This window comes from Petaurus breviceps, unplaced genomic scaffold (genome assembly GCF_028583685.1).
Source record: "Petaurus breviceps papuanus isolate PSGF00001 unplaced genomic scaffold, PetGlider_PUasm1.0 91133, whole genome shotgun sequence".
In the NCBI taxonomy this organism is placed as follows: Eukaryota; Metazoa; Chordata; class Mammalia; order Diprotodontia; family Petauridae; genus Petaurus; species Petaurus breviceps.
Window position 1 is genome coordinate 85269685 of NW_027187419.1, and position 17933 is coordinate 85287617.

At 39.1% G+C, this 17933-nt stretch overlaps 1 protein-coding gene across 6 annotated transcripts in view; it reads left to right on the top strand.

The window, feature by feature from the left end:
- The first annotated feature begins 10247 nt into the window (after nt 1–10247).
- Nucleotides 10248–17933, top strand: part of MARCHF7 (membrane associated ring-CH-type finger 7) — a 61286-nt gene continuing 53600 nt past the window's right edge. For 4 of the 6 annotated variants that reach the window (XM_069080613.1, XM_069080614.1, XM_069080615.1 and 1 more), the window contains exon 1: nt 10249–10464. The gene's annotated coding sequence lies outside the window, so the exon portion shown is untranslated. Of the gene's footprint in view, nt 10465–17933 lie in introns of all 6 variants that reach the window. The other 2 variants (XM_069080616.1, XM_069080618.1) reach the window with 2 other exon arrangements.

Sequence of the window (17933 nt, forward strand, 5' to 3'; positions counted from 1 at the left end):
TAATTTCCCTCTGTTTGTTGGCTTTACTGCTTATAGAAACTTGCATTTGCTTAGGGGTGCAATTTCTTCTAAAATCTTTTTATTTGTTTTAATAAGCTAAGAACTGCCTTCTCACTCTGTCCACCCACAAGTAAAACAAAACCCATTTCAAACACATACAGTCAATCAAAATGAATTTCCACATTGGCCATGCCCAAAATAAAAATGTGCTTTATTCTGAGTTCTGAGTCTCTGACCTTTCTATCAGGGAGTAGGTGGAATGTTTCATTATTAGGCCTCTAGAATCCTGATTGGTCATTATGCTGCTAAGAATTCAGTACAATAGCATTCTATCAATTTATATACCAAAGCTTGTGTGTGTGTGTGTGTGTGTGTATATATATATATATATATATATATATATATATATATATACCATTATATATACTTATATACCATTCACCAGTTCACCAATGGGAGTTCATTCTTTGCTACCTCAAAAGGGCTATAAATATTTTTGTTCATCCTTAGAGTTTGTTTTTCCTAGGACTAATCCCCCTCTTAATCTACCCTCTCTCCAATTCCCCTTTCTGCTTTCTCTCCTTTTCCCCTGTGGAATGAAATTGTGTGTGTGTGTGTGTGTGTGTGTGTGTGTGTGTGTATTCTTCCTTTTTTGGACCAGTTCGGATGAGAGTGAGGTGAGGTTCAAGTGTCAGTCAGTCCCCTCTCATCCCTCTTCCTTGTTTGTATAGCTGTCCAATTGTGCACCTTTATTAAGTGAGATAATTTTCCTGATCCTCCCTTTCTCTTTCTTTATAATGTATTTCTTTACCCCTCTTGTTCCATTCTTTCCTTAGTAGTATCAAGACATAACAGAATCACTCCCAGATCTCATCTAATTGGATTCCTTCTGTGAACCTTGATGAAGAGGGGGATACTCTATCATCTCCTTGTATTTGAATGAGAGAAGTTTATCCTTGTTTAGGCCTTTATCATTGTTCATTCATACTTACCTTTTTATGTTGCTCTTCACTCCTATGTTTGAACTTCAAAGTTTCACCACAACTCTGGTCTTTTCATCAGGAATGCTTGAAAATCCTTTATTTCATTAAAGATCTATTTTCACTTCTATAGGATTATATTAAATTTTGCTAAGTTAGTTATTTTTGGCTATGTGCCTTTAGACTTTGCTTTCTGGAATATCACATTTAATTTCTCTGCTCCTATTGGTGCTGACTGCTGAATCATGTATGTAGCTCCTTGGTACTTGAATTCTTTCTTTTTCGATGTTTGCAATAATTTTTCTTTGACCTAGAAGCCCTGGATTTTAACTAAAATGTTCCTGGGAGTTTTCATTTTGGGGTTTCTTTCAGGAGAAGACTGGTAAATTCTTTCTATTTCTCCTTTGCCCTCTAATGCCAAAAGACCTCAGCAGTTTTCTTTTAAGATTATTTGAAATATGATGTCTAGACTTTTTTTTTTGTCCAGGTATTGATATAGTCTAGGGATTCTTAAATTTTTTTCTCCTCAATCAGTTTACTAGGTCTGTTGCTTTTGCTGTGAAGTACCTTATATTTTCTTCTATTTTTTCAGACTTTGGACTTTGTTTTAATATTTTTTATTGTCTCATAAAATCTGTCTTCTATTTGATCCATTCTAATATTCAGGGAGTTTGTTGCTTAAAGTAGGCTTTATACCTCTTGTGCCAAGTTTTTAATTCCATTTTAATTTTTTCTTCTATAGTTTTCATTTCTTTTCCACTTTTTTTCTTCAAACATAATTTTATATTCATAAAACCATTTAAAATTCTTTTTAAAAAAAAGTCTTGCTTCATTTCTTCTAGGAATTCTAGTTGAATTTTTGCCCAAGCTGTGTTTTCCTTTGAGGCTTTGTTTGCAGATATTTTTGGAGTCATTCTCTTCTTCTAGGTTTGTGTTTTTGGGTAGAATAGCTCTTTATAGTGGGATTCTTATTTTGTTTGCTCATTCTTCCAGCCTGCTTCCTGGACTTGATATTAGGGTTAGGCTCTGCCTTGCTTCTGGAGAGAATGTCTGGCTGATCCTGTTGCTTTCTTAGGGAATTAAGTCTTGTTACTCCATCATCTCAGGCACAACCTATGGCCTTGCAAGTTTTTTAGTGCTCTTCAAGTAGTCTGATCCAGGGCAAAATCTAATTGCTGCTCCAATGATCAGAGGTTTGCAAATTCCTTAACTGGGTTTGAGTCTACAAAATTACATGGGTACTAGACCACCTCTAGCAGCCAACTGGAAAGATCTATTGGTTCAGAGTGGCAGATTTGTAGACTCCCCTGTGATCTAAGATATATGCCCTGGTTATTCTTCTGTAGGCTGGGCTTAATTCTGGAAATGAAATCCTGTTTTGTTTCTGGGGTCCAAACCAAACCACTGATGCTGCTGTATTGACTTTTAAACTTTCTTCTTTCTCCATAGTACCACCTAGAACCTCTCTACCAACATTTTCTCTGTACAAGTCCCCTTCTCAGTCCAACCTGAATCTCTGACCTAGAACTAGGTATTGGGTGACAAAGCTTCCAGTTCACACTCATCTCCATTGTACTGACCCAGAATGGATCTGGTGGTACCCTCATATGGGTCTAGGACCTCTTCTTGCCCTGATACACAACCTTTCCTGGCATGCTGGAATGCTCACATGCGATATACCTGGCCTGACCTGTCCCCATTGTCCACATACTTCCCTGTCTCCCTATCCTGACCTGAGCAGGGCTAATGATTCACAGTGACTTTTTATGGATTTTCCCATCAGAATTCAGTCTGGAGCATTTTCTAGATTTGGTTGGAGGAGTTTGTGGAGAGGAGCTTAATGCACTGCTTCCTACACTCTGCTATCTTGGCTCCTTAGAGGCATAATTTCAAAATGGCTCTATTGCATTTGTGATGACACCACAGAGTGTCTGTTCTTCCTATCCTTTGCTCAGTCAAACTAAAGCAAGGATGTATTTTCATCTACAAAGATCCAAACCTTTCCCCAAATCTCAAACCAACATTAATCATGCAGATAAGAGTTAGTGGCTACCAGATTTTCTTTTATACAAAGGGGGAATAAAATGATACCAATTTAAGGAACAATGCAGGGAACAGTTTGCAATGAGGTTTACAATTTGGCTAGGGAGAATCTAGTGGCTCAAATTGATAACTACAGCGGCAAAATCAGCTTCTCTTGCCTTTAGGTTCATGTTAGATTATACATGATGCCCTAGGAAAATGGAGACTTGGAATGACTGAAGGTTTCGTGAGGATGGAGATTTGAATTAGATGGATGGTGCACAGGCAAGACGGAAAAGATGTTGTGGTCCAATAAAGGAATTTCTGAGTTGTGGATTAAGCTCCTTGAGGGCACATAACTAAATTTTATGTGTCTTTGTGTCTGTTTCATCTAACAAGGTACCTTGTACATAGTAGGCATTCAACAAATGTTTGTTGTTGATAATGATGTCTTTAAAAAGAGCACTAGTAGTGGGGCGGCCAGGTAGCACAGCGAGTAAGAGCACTGGCTCCAGTGTTGAGAATACCTGGAGATCGAATCCCGGGCTCAGACATTTAGCACCCACCCAGAAACACCTGGCCTTGTAATCTTGAGCAAGTTACTTAACCCCAATTGCTTAGGGGCGGCCAGGTGGCTCAGCGAGTAAGAGCACCGGCTCCAGTGTCAGGATGACCTGGATCAAATCCGGGCTCAGATACTCAGCACCACACCCAGAAATAATAACTGGCCGTGTAACCTTGAGCAAGTTACTTAACCCCGATTGCTTGTAAAAAAAAAATATTGAAAAAAAAAGCACTAGTAGAGGACATAGAAATATCTTACTACAGACTTACTCTTAACTGCAGAAGAATACATATCCATATCTCTGTTTATACTAGATATTCTGATAATATCCATGCTGGATAGGGTTCCCACACTCTGTCAAAATGTAAGATTAGCTATTTAGAAGGTGACTTTTGAGCTGAGTTTTAAAGAAACAAGGGCTTCTCAGAAGCCAGGTGAGGAGGGAATGTATTCCAGACACTGCAAATGCATGGAGAGGGGAAATGGAATGTCTTGTATGATAAATAGCAAGAGGGTCAGTTTGGATAGATTATACAGTACAGGAAGTAATTTATAACAATGTTAGAAAACAGGTCGAGGACAGGTTTTCAAAGTTTTTAAAAGGTTAGAAAATTATTCTTTTAAAAATGTAAATCAGACTCCTTTCCCCCCAGTAACTCTGTCTAGAATACATTTGCTTATTCTTTGGTTTTCATCATATTATATTTCCAAATTCCCAGATAACCAACATGAAAGACATTTTAATGGCAACTCTAAAATTAATAATTGCTGGAACAATATTCAGAGAAATCTATGATAGTAAGAACAATAGTGAGACAGACAAAATAAGCCAACGAGATAGAGAAAGCTATAATAAACAGGATAGCGAATAAGAAAAAATCACGAGGGCTCCAAAATTGAAGAGTAAAGCAGTTAAGTGGTACAGTGGATAGAGTACTGGGTCCTGCATCAAGAAGAACTGGGTTCAAATATAACTTCACACACTTAAATATGTGACCTTGGGCAAGTCACTTAACATCTGCCTTCCTCAGTTTTCCCATCTGTAAAATGGGAATAATAAGAACATTTACCTCCCAGGGTTGTTATAAGCATCAAGTACAATAATAGTTGTTCATTATTTTCAGCCTTTAAGGCACAATATAAATACTAGCTGTTGTTATTATTGTTATTGTGTTTTCTCTAGCAATAAGGTTGAAATGATATCTATTATACTTCATTTTAAATCGATTGTGAGAATAAATAATATCTCTCATCAACATAATTGCTTTATGATTTGAAAATCACTTTCCTCATAGTGACCCTTTGAAGTGGGTGTTGCATTATAATTTTACAGATGAGGAAACTAAAACTAACATTAAGTAACTTATTTGATTCATAATCACGTCGCCACTAAATATCCCAGCCAAGGACTCTTCAGTAGAAGAACAATAAAAAATGAGAGGGCTGAGTCAGGAGTCAAAAAGACCTGAGTTCAAATCTGGCCTCAGACATTTACTGGCTGTGTGAACGTGGCCAAGTCATTTAACCTGTGTTTTACTCAGTTTCTTCATCTGTAAAATGGAGATAATAATTAGCTTCTACCTCCCAGGGTTGTTGTGAGGATCAAATGAAATAGCAATTGTAAAGAGTTAGCACAGTACTTGGTGCATAGTAAGCACTATGTAAATATTAGCTATTATTATTATCATCTGTGTTAAGTACTTTGCAACTCTGGAAGCACTATATAAATCTTATTCATTCATATCCTAATAATAAGTAATGTCAATTATTTCAACAATTCAGCATTTGGGCAAATATTTATTAAGTGCCTATTATGTGCAACTAATCCTCCTAGTTGTTAAGGGCAAGGAGAAAAAAAACCCAAAATAATCAATGCTTTTAAAGAGTTTACATTCTACTGGGAGATATATCAATCAATTAATCAGCCAGTATTGATTAAACACCTATTACTATGTGTCAGGCACTGTGCTGGGCACTGAAGATACAAGCAGAAAGAATGGAACACTCCCCACTCACAATCAGCTTATGTTCTAATAAGAGAGACAAGTATATATCAAATAAATATATGCATAGAATAAATATAAAATTAACAAATGCAAAATATGGTTTCTGAGCTGCAACTTAAAGGAAAAGAGCAAAGCTGAGGTAAGAAAGAAGTGCATTCCAGGGGTGGGGACTGCCAGTACATGGAGCATCCCATGTAAAGAACAGAGAGAAAGCCAGTTTGGCTGAACTGAAGAGCACACAAAGGCAAGTCATGAAAAAATGAAGCTGGAAAGATTGACTGGGGTCAGGTTGTACAAAGTTTTAAAAGCTAAACACAGAAATTTACATTTTATATCAGAGGTAGTAGGAAATAACAAGATTTGGTTGAGTAGGGGAGTCACAAACTTAGATTTCCATTTAAGGAAAATCAGTTGGGCAAGAGTACTTGAGTGTTGAGGGACTTTGGCAAGGTGATTCAGAGCTGAACTAAGAGAGTAGCTCTCTGGCTTCCTTTAAATCCCAACTAAAATCCTGCTTTCTATAGGAAGCTTCACCTAACCCATCTTAATTCCAGTACTTACGCTCTATTATTTCCTATTTATCCCGTTTTTAGCTTGCTTTGTATATATTTGTTGGCATATTGTCTCCCTCAGATTTTAAGCTCCTTGAGGGCAAGGACTGTCTTTTGCCTCATTTTTTATCCTTAGTGCTTAGCACAGAGCCTGGCATGTGCAGTAGGCACTTAATAAATGTTTATCAACTGACTGATTGATAGATGTGTGAGTGGAGAAAAGGGAACAGAGATATTGTGAAGTTATGTAATGTAGAAATGGAAAGATTTGTCCCCTGATTGGATATGTGAGGTAAGAGACAGTGAAGAATCAAGAATAATGTTTAAATTACTGACTGGAAACACTGGAAAGATGATGGTGCCTTCCATAGAAATAGAGAAGGTTAGAAGAAAGGGTTTAGGTGGAAAGGTAATGAGTTACATTTTGGATATATTGAATTTAAGATGTTTCAGGGACATTGAGTTTGAAATGGTGACTTGGGAGAGAAAAACACTGGACACATAGATCTAGAAGTCATTTGCATAGAGATAATAGTTATATTCATGACAGCTTCAACAGTTATTCAAGTAATTAAAGAGTTAAATTCATGATAAAATTACCGAGGGAATATAGATGGAGGAGAAAAGAGGGCCCCAGGAGAGAATCTTGGGAAGTACCCCTAGTTAGGGGACTTAATCTGGATGATGGGCCAGCAAAAGAAACTGAGAAGGAGCAATTAAAAAGGCAGAAGGTGAACTGGGAGATAGCAGTGTTTTAAAAATAACAGAGAGGGGAGAATATACTGGAGGAAAGGGTGGTTAACAGTGTGAGGCCATCTCCAGTTGTCCTGATCTATATGTTTCTACTGGATCCAGACGGCTTGGGAGGAGAGAGTGAGGCTGGTGACTTTGCACAGCCCTCTCTCACTTAAATCCAATTCACTTGCAAGTCAAGCCATCACCTTCCAGATATCACTGTCCTCTTCAAGAATGAAGGAGAAGTAATGAAGGAACAAATGAATGAATGGAACAGTTAACAGTGTCAAATGAAGCTTATTGGTTGAAAAGGATTAAGACTGAGAAAGATCATCAAATTTGGCAATTACTCTTAATCTCTCAATTTTGGAAAGAGTAGGTTCAGTTAAATCAGGAAGTTGAGAGCCAGGTTGAAAATGGTTGAAGGGTAAGAAGAGGCAGCTAGTGTAGATTACTTTTTCTAGTAGATTGACTGAGAAAGGGAGGAAAAATTCAGGATAAATAGCTTGAGGGCATGGCAGAATTTAGTTGTTTTTTAAGCATAGGGAAATGGGCTTATTTGAAGGTGATAAAGAAGGAATTTGTTGATTCCCTGTTCTGTACTGTAGGGGTTTTATAGGCCAAGGTACTAGAGTACTTTGCCATTTCCTTCTCCAGTGGATTAGAGCTGACAGAGATTAAGTGACTTGCCCAGGGTAACACAGCTAATACAAAAGTCCAGATTTAAATTTAGGTCTTCCTGACTCTAGTATTCTATCCACTGAGCCACCTTGTTGCCTCCACTAAAATTTGAGATGTGGAGGGGGATTAGCTGTAGAAAACAAAAGGGCATGAAATCAAATGTACCAGTAGAAGTGGTTGGTTTTAGCAAGCAAGAGAACCACTTCTTTTTTTTTTCTTGTTGGAGGGGCAAGGCAATTGGGGTTAAGTGACTTGCCCAAGGTCATACAGCTAGTAAGTGTGTCTTGTCTGAGGCCAGATTTGAGCTCAGATCCTCATGACTCCAGGACTGATTCATTGTGTCACCTAGCTGCCCCCAAGAACCTTTTGTCAAAGACTGGAGAAAGGAGGAAAGCATGGGAGGTGCTGTCAAGGGATTTTGAGACAAAGAGGATGGGAGAGGAGGAAGCTCCCAATCAATTGGTCTCAATTTTCTCAGTTGAGTCCAGTTCTTCAGCTGAGAAAGCACAGGGAGAGGGAACTATGGGAGGTTTGAGGAGAGGAGAGAAGATTAGGAATAGCTTCTGTGAGGAGTGAGATTGGGAATCAATTCAGTGTCAATAAAAGAATTGCCTTGTTGAAATGAGGGCCCAGTTGAAGTTGTAGAACATAAATTTGTAGTATATCCAGGCAGCACAGTTGTATGACTTTCTTCAGTTCCTTTCAGCAGCACATGAAGAAGCAGAACAATCAATTATTCAGCTAGAATTTACTGGAGATGATAGGGTATTCAGGGAGGACTAGCACGTCTATTATGAGAGCTCACCAGAGCCTTTTTAGGGCTGCTCATCCACCTTTGGTGTCCTCATCTATTATCCAATTCTCACCTATGGCTCTAAGAAGCTGTACAATAAGCAGAGGTCACACTCAGGTTAACTGTCTTGGAAGATGGGCTAAACTAGGTTGAGGGGCCTCAAATCTGTTGTTGGTGAGTTAGAGTGATGTCTGTCTCCTCCAAGCACGTGAAGACTTCCCCTGGTGGAATGGATCAATGAGAACAGTTTGTTCCAACGACAGTGAAGGAAGATGAAGCAAGCACTTTGGAGAGCTTTGAGACTGGTCAGATATCGAAGATGCCAAGGTCATCCACTGTATCCAGCTATCCTGATTTTTGTCTTGCCACTGGTGAGGCTGATAACTGTGCAACTCTGCCTCATGTCCAATTCACCAAAAAGTCGAGACATCAGTCATGGTGCCATTGATTCTCTTCTAAAAGGAAGGAATAGGGTGAGCAGGGGAGAGGACAATCGAGTGAAGGATCTGAGAACAGAGTAGAATGTGGACATGAATTGGTTAATTATATATTGAGTTTGGGAAAGGAGTAATGTGAAGTCAGTTCGGGACCTAAGAAAATACTGAGGGATAGAGTGAAAGGAGGTTCAAAGGAGAGCAAAGCAAATGAGACACAGAAAGGAATGGAGTTAGAGGTTATAATGAAAGAGGGGAATGTCAGAATTTTTGAAATAAAGGAATGAGATGCTGTAGGTAAAGTACTTTACACACCTTAAAACTTTATAGAAAGAGAATTACTATAATGAGAGGGAGTCTGTTCTAGTAGTTAGAATGCTGATCAGGAGACCTGATATAGTCTTAGTGTATATATTGTTCTCCTGTTTCTAACGGTCAAAACACATTTATTAAGTGCCTACTGAGTGCCAAGAACTCTGCTGGGGATTAAGCACTAGGTATACAAAAAAGAAGCAAAAGACAGTCCCTGCCCTCAAGCTTACAATTTGATGGGGGAGATAATATGCCAACAAACATATACAGAGCAATCTACATGCATCATAAATCACAAATAATTAAAAGAGGTAAAGCACTGGAATTATTAAGTGTCTGGTGCCTATAACCTTGCTAGGCACTGTACTAAGTGTTGGGGATACAAAAAAAAGGTAAAAGATAATCCCTGCCCTCGAAGAGTTTACAATCTGATGCCCCCCCCTGCAACAAATAGATATAAAACAACCTTATAAAGGACACTTATGAAATAATTAAAAGAGGAAAGAAGAGGAAAGCCCTGGAATTGAGCCCTATTTGACCATATGCAAAGCCATTTAAACTCAAAGCTTCAGTAACTTCATCTGCAAAATGGGTACGACAACTATTATGCCACACCAAGGAGAGGGCTGTTTGAGGAGCGATTGAAATACTTCAAACACATAGCTTCTGCAAACCGTTACATAAACATAAGCTTATTCTTGATGACCTTTAAGGGTCCTTCCAATTCTAAGTGCTACTACTGAATTGCGGCCGAAGACAGAATGGCCACAGGGGAAGGAAGGATGCATGTGAAATTGGGCCAGAGACCAGAGGGAAGTGGGGCACGAGAGGCAAATGGAAAGGGGGGGGGGGTAGAAGAGGGACTGCTGCGGAGAGCACAGGGTGGAGACGCAGGCCCGGGACCCTTCTTGGGCGATGACAGAGAAAGTGAGGTGCTCAGCCATTCAAGCAAAGGCCTGGAGGCCTACGTGGCCCCGCTTCTACAGTTGGCCTCAAGAGGCCGCACCCCGACGATTCCCTGCAGTTTTACCGAAGGAGCTGCGCCTGCCCCAGCTAGCTAGGCCCGAGCACCACCCCGAGGGCTGGGCGCATCTCCTCCCCACGCCCCCCACGTTCCATCCTCACCGTGAAACACACAAGTCTCGCGAGACGCGGGCAAGCGGGTGAACGCGACGCAGGGCTCGGAGAGGAAGGGGCGGGGCACGTGACGGGGGTGCTTTGCCTTTGCGTTGGAGCTAGAAGAGGGGCGGGCGCCATTGTACCTAATGCAGCCTATTTTTCCGCGGGAGAAGGAAGGGTGCGGGGAAGCCGGACACTACGAGGAGGCGGCGGAGACACGCCCAGCATAGTGTCTGTCTGGGGCCAGCAGGTTGTGCGCGTCGGAGGTAAGCCTTTCTTCGAGCGCCCGCGGAGGCCAAAAGGAGGAAGGGGCCTGACGGGTGGAGGGCGAAAGGCCAAGGGGAGGAGGGCGGAGAGACGACCCCCGACCCGAGGAGGGAGCCGTCCGCGACACCCCAGAGCCTGGGCAGAGGACCCCTGGGGCGCGGCCCGGGCCAGACTTTGGGTCAGGGCCTTGAGACTTGGGGGAGGGGAAGGGGGAGCTCCTAAGTGGCCTGGGTGAATTAGGGGGCCCCCTCCCCCCTTGTGTTAGTGCTTCGGTGCATTAGGTGGGGTAGAGAGTTGAGGGATCTTTGATGAAAAAATGTGTGGTGGGGGGAAGGGGAGGGAGGCCGAGTCCAGGGTCGGATTTCGGGAGTCCTTTAGGCCTCCAGTGTGTGTGTGTGTGTGTGGGGGGGTGCTTTGGAGATGGACCCTCCCAGGTGGTTCGATGGTTGGTGCTTACTTGTTGAATAAAAATTGGTCAGAACCGAGTAGGTAAGTGCCACCAGGTTTTGAATTAAAGCCAATTAGCTAGAAACTTGTTTTGGTGTTTGTGTGTGTGGAAGCTTTTTGTGCTTGCCCCCGGTTTTTGCTGGCCGAGGTAAATAATTCTTTGCTTGTGTGGGATTGTTCTGTATAGTGTAGTGGAGGAAAAATTTATCCCAAATGCGGCCCCTCCTGCGTTTAGCACCTTTTTATAGAACACTGTACTGCTAGGCCTTTAAATATTTCTTTACGATGCTGTTTTATTTTGGCAAAGGATTGCGTAACAAAGATCAAATTTAATTGTTTAATTTTAATTAACAAATAAAATGCGAGTTTTGGCACAGTTTTCTTTTTTTTCCTTAAGTGATAAACTGAGCATAAATGGAAATTTACTGGTATGAGGGCAAAATAAACTCAGGAGTGAATGTTTAGAGTGGTTTATTGCAGATTTTACTTGTGTAACAATAACTCACACTTATATAGCATTTTCAGGTTTACAAAAGAATTTTCCTCAATCGTGAAAGTAGGTAGCAAAAATACTAATATTACTTTTCCCATTTTACAGATGAGGAAACTGAGGCTGAAAGAGTTTAAACTTGGTCAAAACCTTATTTTAGGGTTCTTTCCACTACTCTGCTATGCAATGTTAAATGTAGTAGATGCTCTTAATGATGAAATTAAGAGCAAAACTTAATTTTTTTCTTTTTTTGTGTGTGTGCGAATTCCTTGGGGTCTCTCCATTTGCTCCCTAGATCTCTAGATTATTTGACTTCACCTAGAATAAAGAGATGAGCCATCGGAATTTCTGTTGAGATTTGGTAATAGATATCAAGTAGATGTATAAATCAAGTGAAACAAATAAAATCCTCAGAAGCTGTAGACTTTATTTTAGATTAACATTTAAATTCACCTCAGCAACTTTACTAAGAAACTGGTAAACTGATAGTTAAATCTAAAATCCATAGTGATTCTTATTGTTAAAGATTATTAGTTACCCCACAAAGATCATCTTCCGGAAATCATAAGTACTACTTTGCCATCCCCATTCTTTGTAAAAGATTTCCATTCCATGGTGTCCCTCCCTGTTTTTTAATTTTGGAAGTGGTAATAAATCATGGTATGACCTGAAGATAACCAGACAGACAGCTTTGCTATTTTACAAATTAGTCTTTTTAAGGGCTGATAGTTGGCTAGATTTTAATTTCATTAGTACATAAACCATATTTTAAAATATATTTTTACCTTTCTACCCTAGAACATGATCAAATCTGGTTCTGCTTGCTCCCAAATATATTCCTTTGTTGGCTCTACCAGTTATGCTGCATATGCAGAACAACCGGTTTTTAAGTCACTAAAGTTGACACCCATTTTGGCAGCCATTTTGGAAGAAGCAGGTTTTGGGATCCTACTGAGGAAAACTGGTTTTCTTTCCATTATTATTTGAACATTTCTACTTAATATTCTCCTTATGTCTCTAAATATAACCTAAAAATACTTTAACCTTTAGAATTGCAAATTAAAACTCATTTTACAAATGAAAACAAGATATTTGTTAAATTCCTTTTATTAATTTGGAGTTCATTTAACCTTATCAAGAACTTCCTTAAATGATCTTTAGGAAGTTTTAAACACTGTATCTCCATGTATTACATCAGGATCATTTAGAGCTTAAAAGGTACCTTAGATGCCAGGTTTATTTTACACATAAGGAATGTGAGACCCAAAGAGTCCTAGGATCACAGGATTGTAGATTTTATAGATGGAAGAGACCAGAGACATTATTTAAATTAGTCTCATTTTACAGATGAGGAGAGAGAAAAGTTATTTGCCCAAGGTCATTTTCTTAAGGAAAGTTGCTTGCTCAAAGTAAGAGTAAGTAGCAGGGTCAGAATTTGAACCCAGATCCTTTGACTCTGACTCCAAATCTAGTTCTGTTTTTCTACTGATCTTAAATTTGTTAATTTAGTTCTAGTTCTGTATTTCCTTTATCTAGTTTTGTTTTTCTACTGATGTTAAATTTTGCTTACAGGTTTTTATTGGTTCTGTACATCAACATTAAATTACTCTCTCTAATCAATCAGGTATTTATTAACTACCTACTGTTTTAAGTGTACCATACTACTAAACTCTGTTGTTGCAAATAAATTGAATATACTCCCAAGGAGCTTACATTCTAATGTAGGAGACAAGTACTCTTAGTATATAAATATATGCAGAATAAATATAAAGAGAATAATACAAATAAATACAAAATAGTTCAAAGATAGGGTTGTTTGAGAGGAATGGCTTTAGGTTCAGGCTTCATGTAGAAGATAGGCATTTATATTTGGAATATGAACTGGAGACACTAGAGTTTGAATAGGGAACTGAGTGACAGAGAGATCAACCATTAGGAAACACTTAATTCTTTATATTGCTGTGCTAATAAGACAAACATACAGCAAACATAGTTTTATGAAAATACCAAAGATTTTTGAAGGAGAGTCTTAATGTGCTCAATTTTCCTCTCTGATTTCTGTTTTGTTTTACCCTACTATCATTTAGACTTTAGTCACATAGATTAGTAGTTATGTTCCTATGTGGATTACATAGGAATTCTTTGTAGAAAGAACTGAGGATTCATTTACTTAGTATGAAACAAAAAACATTTCTTTAGGGAGAGATACCAAATGAGAAATGGAATTTGGATTGTTACAAAACTGTCCTTGGAACCTTTGATACTGGATACTTCCACTTTATGTAGAGGCAGCAAGGTGTGGTGAAAAAACTTAGGTCCTCTTTGCATCTGAGGGTCAATTTTTTTCATCTACAAAATGAAGATAATAATCTTTACACAACTAATGTCATAGTGTTATTAGAGGAAAGTGCTTTGTAAATTTTCCATTCTCATGAAGCACTTTATTGATGTAGGTAGCTAACAATTTATGTGGTGGTCCTAAATATCCTAATATTACTGAATTCCACTGTATAGCACAGTTACCTTTTGTTTAGTCAGGTTCTATCTTAGGCATAGCTTTAATATTAATAGTTAATTTAATTAAATGTTAATAGCTAACATTTATATAATACTTTAAAGTTTGCAAAGAACTTTATATGTCATTCATTTGATCTTTGTGAGGTAGATTTTATTATTCCCCTTTTATGATTGAGGAAAATGAGCTGAGAAGAATCACTTGCCCAGAGACTTGCTTGACAGTGTCTGAGGCAGGATTTGAACTCAGATATTCTTGATTCACATCCAGCTCTTCAATCTACTACACCAAGCTGCCTGAAGACTTTCATATACAGTAGATTGGGGAAATAGGATCCACTTTCACATATGTGATAGTGTGTGGAGTTAAGTCATAAGATCATGGTTTGGGGAGCTGGGAATCTAGAGACTTTTTGTTTAGAAATTACAGTCATGTTCAACTCTTTGTTGACCCCATTTGGGTTGTTCTTGGCAAAGATGCTGGCATGGTTTGCCCTTTCCTTCTCCATCTCGTTTTACACATTAGGAAACTGAGGCAAACAGCTTTAGGTGACTTGCCCAGGGTTATGCAGCTAGTATCTCTGGGGTCAGGAAGATGAGTCTTCCTGGCCATGCCATCTATCCATTGCATCCACTCTGCCACCTAGCTGTCCTACTTAGAGGCTAAGATAGTCCAGTCATTTTATAGGATGTTAAATAAGCTAATTCCTTAGCAGAGCAAGGATGTGAACCAGGCCCTCTGATTCCAGTACCACTTTGCTTCCAAAAAATAGGGTGAGGGGGAGCTAGGTGGCACAGTGAATAGAGCACTGGCCCTGGAGTCAGGAGGACCTGACCTCAGACACTTAACTAGCCATGTGACCTTGGGCAAGTCAACCCCAATTGCCCTGCTTCCCCTTTCCAAAAAAAAAAAAGCAAAAAATAGGGTGAATAAATTTACATTTTGCTGTGTAAGCATAACTATATGACATGACTTATACTTTATTATTCTATTTAGTCTTTACTATAGTTATATTTAATTAATTTCATTTCCTTTTTTCAAAGTATTAAAATTGAGAATAGCACAGTGGTCTGCAAAGGGAATTATTCTAGATACAAATTGTAGGGTTTTGACTATACTTTGTTAATGCATCCTAATTACTTAATTTTTTCCCCCTGAAACTGGGTTAAAAACCTTTTCTTGTTTATTGATGATAAAATGGTATATAAGCGTTGAGGAAGTTATGAGAATTGATATTAAGTTTGCGTTATTAAATTGTACAATTTAATTATCAAATGCTCAAGACTAAAAACATGAGACTTGGCCTAATGAAAATTAGGTGACAGGCCTCAAATAATACTTGTACTTTTGGTTTTTTTTTTTTTTTTTTAGGGAATCTGTCACAGGATTCTTACCTTTAGCAGTTATGGGAAAATAAAGTTTTTATTGTATATGGGGAGCATTAGAAAGTAGAAGTATCTAGGGAATAGGAGCTAACTGTAAACATGGGTGGGGCCATTGCCATGTTGGTAGTTTGGTTATCTAGTTTATGACTGTTGTGTAAGTACAGACTGTACATCAGAACAAAACATCCAGAACGGGCATTAGAAGTCATCCAGAAGTTACTGTACTTAATTTTTACTCTTTTTTGGTGATAATATGAGGGGAGAACATGAATTTATATAGTGCCTATTATGCATCAAGCCTTGTGCTAAGAGCTTTACACATATCTCATTTGATCTTCACAACAGCCTTGAGAAGTAGGTACTATAATTATCCTCACTTTACAGTTGAGATGAGGCAAGCAGTTTCAATGACTTGCTCAGAGTCATACACCTAGTCAGATTTTAACTCAGGTCTTACTGACTCCTCTCCCAATACTCTGTCCACTACCTCACTTTGCTATCAATAAAAGGACAAGATCCCCAGGTTCTTTGGAATGGATGTAGATGTGCATATTGGGGAGGGGGGATCTCCCTTTGGTAGTATTTAAAGACAGATTTGTTATCCCATGCAAGAGATTCTTTTCAAAAGTAGTAGAGCATACATGATCAGGCTTATGGTGTACCTAGGGCAGACCCCACACTTGTGGTCTGGAGGAGAAGGGAGATACCAGTCTCATTTATGTAGCTCCAGAATACACAGAGGTCATCCTAATTTTGGAAAGGGCTTTATCAGTCACGCTTCAGTGTCAGTTAATTTAAATGGTTCTTAGGATTTAGAACTGAAAAAACCTTGAAGGTTGTTTACCCTGACCCCCTCATTTTATTAATGAAGAAATCTAAGTCCTGGGAAGAGCTCATGACATACCTAAAGTTGTGCAAACTGTTGTAGAACTGTAATTTGAAACCAGATCCTTTGACTCCAAATTACAAAAGATCACTTTATCTTAGACTTAAATTGTAATCTTTATTTGATAGTCACAAAAAGGTCTTAGGATACTTTGTGATTAAATGTTTATGGGATAGAGATGACTGCAACTGCATCCCTAGCCAAATGTTAGGCACAAAGTACAAATAGGAGACACTGAGGGAAATAGTAAGGTATTGGGACCATAGGCTCTTTAGGTTGAGTGCTTGAAGAGATCTTTTTTTTCTTTTTGGAGGGGGGAAGACAGGGCAGTTGGGGTTAAGTGACTTGCCCCAGTAAGATACTGAGTGTTAAGTGTCGATACTAATTGTTAAATGTCAAAGGCTGGGTTTGAACAGGTCCTCCTGACTCCAGGGCCAGTGCTTTATTCACAGTGCCACCTAGCTGCCCGTTGAAGAGATCTTAAAAGACTATTTAGACCAACTTTATTGTTTTACACATCAGATTAGAAGGCCCAGAGAAGGTAAAGAGCATATTCAAAGTCAAACAGGTAAGTGGAAGAGCCAGAATTCATACTCTCCTTGGACTCCAAAGCTGTCTTTCTTTCCAGTGCTCTGGATTTTCTCTTGGGCTAGAGTTAATTTAGGAGCTTGGGGCCTGGGCTGGAAACTTACTTCAGTGGGGGATTTAGGGCAGCTTTAGGTAATTCAAAGGTTTTAGGTGTCTTGGGAGGAGAAGAAGAAGGAAAGACCCTAGGCGGTGGAAGAATAGAGTTTTCATGACCTATCTTGACTGGGTAAACCTGACAAAAGTTGGGTTGATGAGCTGGATCACTGAAAATAGCCATTTGTGTCAGTCACCCCCAAAACAAAGAAATAAACGTCTGACTTTCATTAGAATTATCTGGTAGCATTTCACACTTGTCTGTGAGGTTTTAAATTTCTGAAGCAGAATGAGTTAATTTACAGTTAATGTTCAAAGGCTTCAAAGAGAATAAATAGGCAAGCATCTATTAAGTGCTTGTTGTTTAGTTGTATCAGTCATCTCTGACTTCATGATTTCCACCCTTTGCGGGGAGGGAGGACAGCAGCAAAGATGCTGAAGTGGTTTGCCGTTTCTTTCTGCAGCTCATTTTACAGATGATGGAACTGAAGCAAACAGGGTTGAGTGACTTACCCAGGATCCCACAGCTTTTAAGTGTCCCAGGCAGAATATGAATTCGGGTCTTCCTGAGTCTTAGCCAGGGGCTCTATCCACGGATATGCCTCGCTGCCCCATGTAGTGCTTATTATATACCAGGTAGTATAGCTAATATTCACAGAGCTTTATGTGTTACTTTTTGTTTTGTTGCTTTTTGGAGGGCATTTGGGGTTAAGTAACTTGCCCAAGGTTAAACAGCTAGTTTTTTTTGTTTGTGGGTGTGGTTGTTAAGTGTCTGAGGCCTAATCTGAACTCGGGTTCTCCTGACTCTGGGGCCGGTGCTTTACTCATTGTGCCACCTAGCCGCCCTATATGTTACTTTTGCATTCAAACTAAAAGATTTGCCTCTAGCCTGAAGTTGATCTGCAATTTTTATTTGATGCTATCATAGAATGTTCTTTTTCAATATTTTGTGACTAAAAAATACTTAATAGGACACCTTTTTAAGATCATGACATAATTAAAAGGAGAACTTGAACCATATGGTCAAATCACTTTCGAGAATGAGATTTTTGAAAATAGTTTAC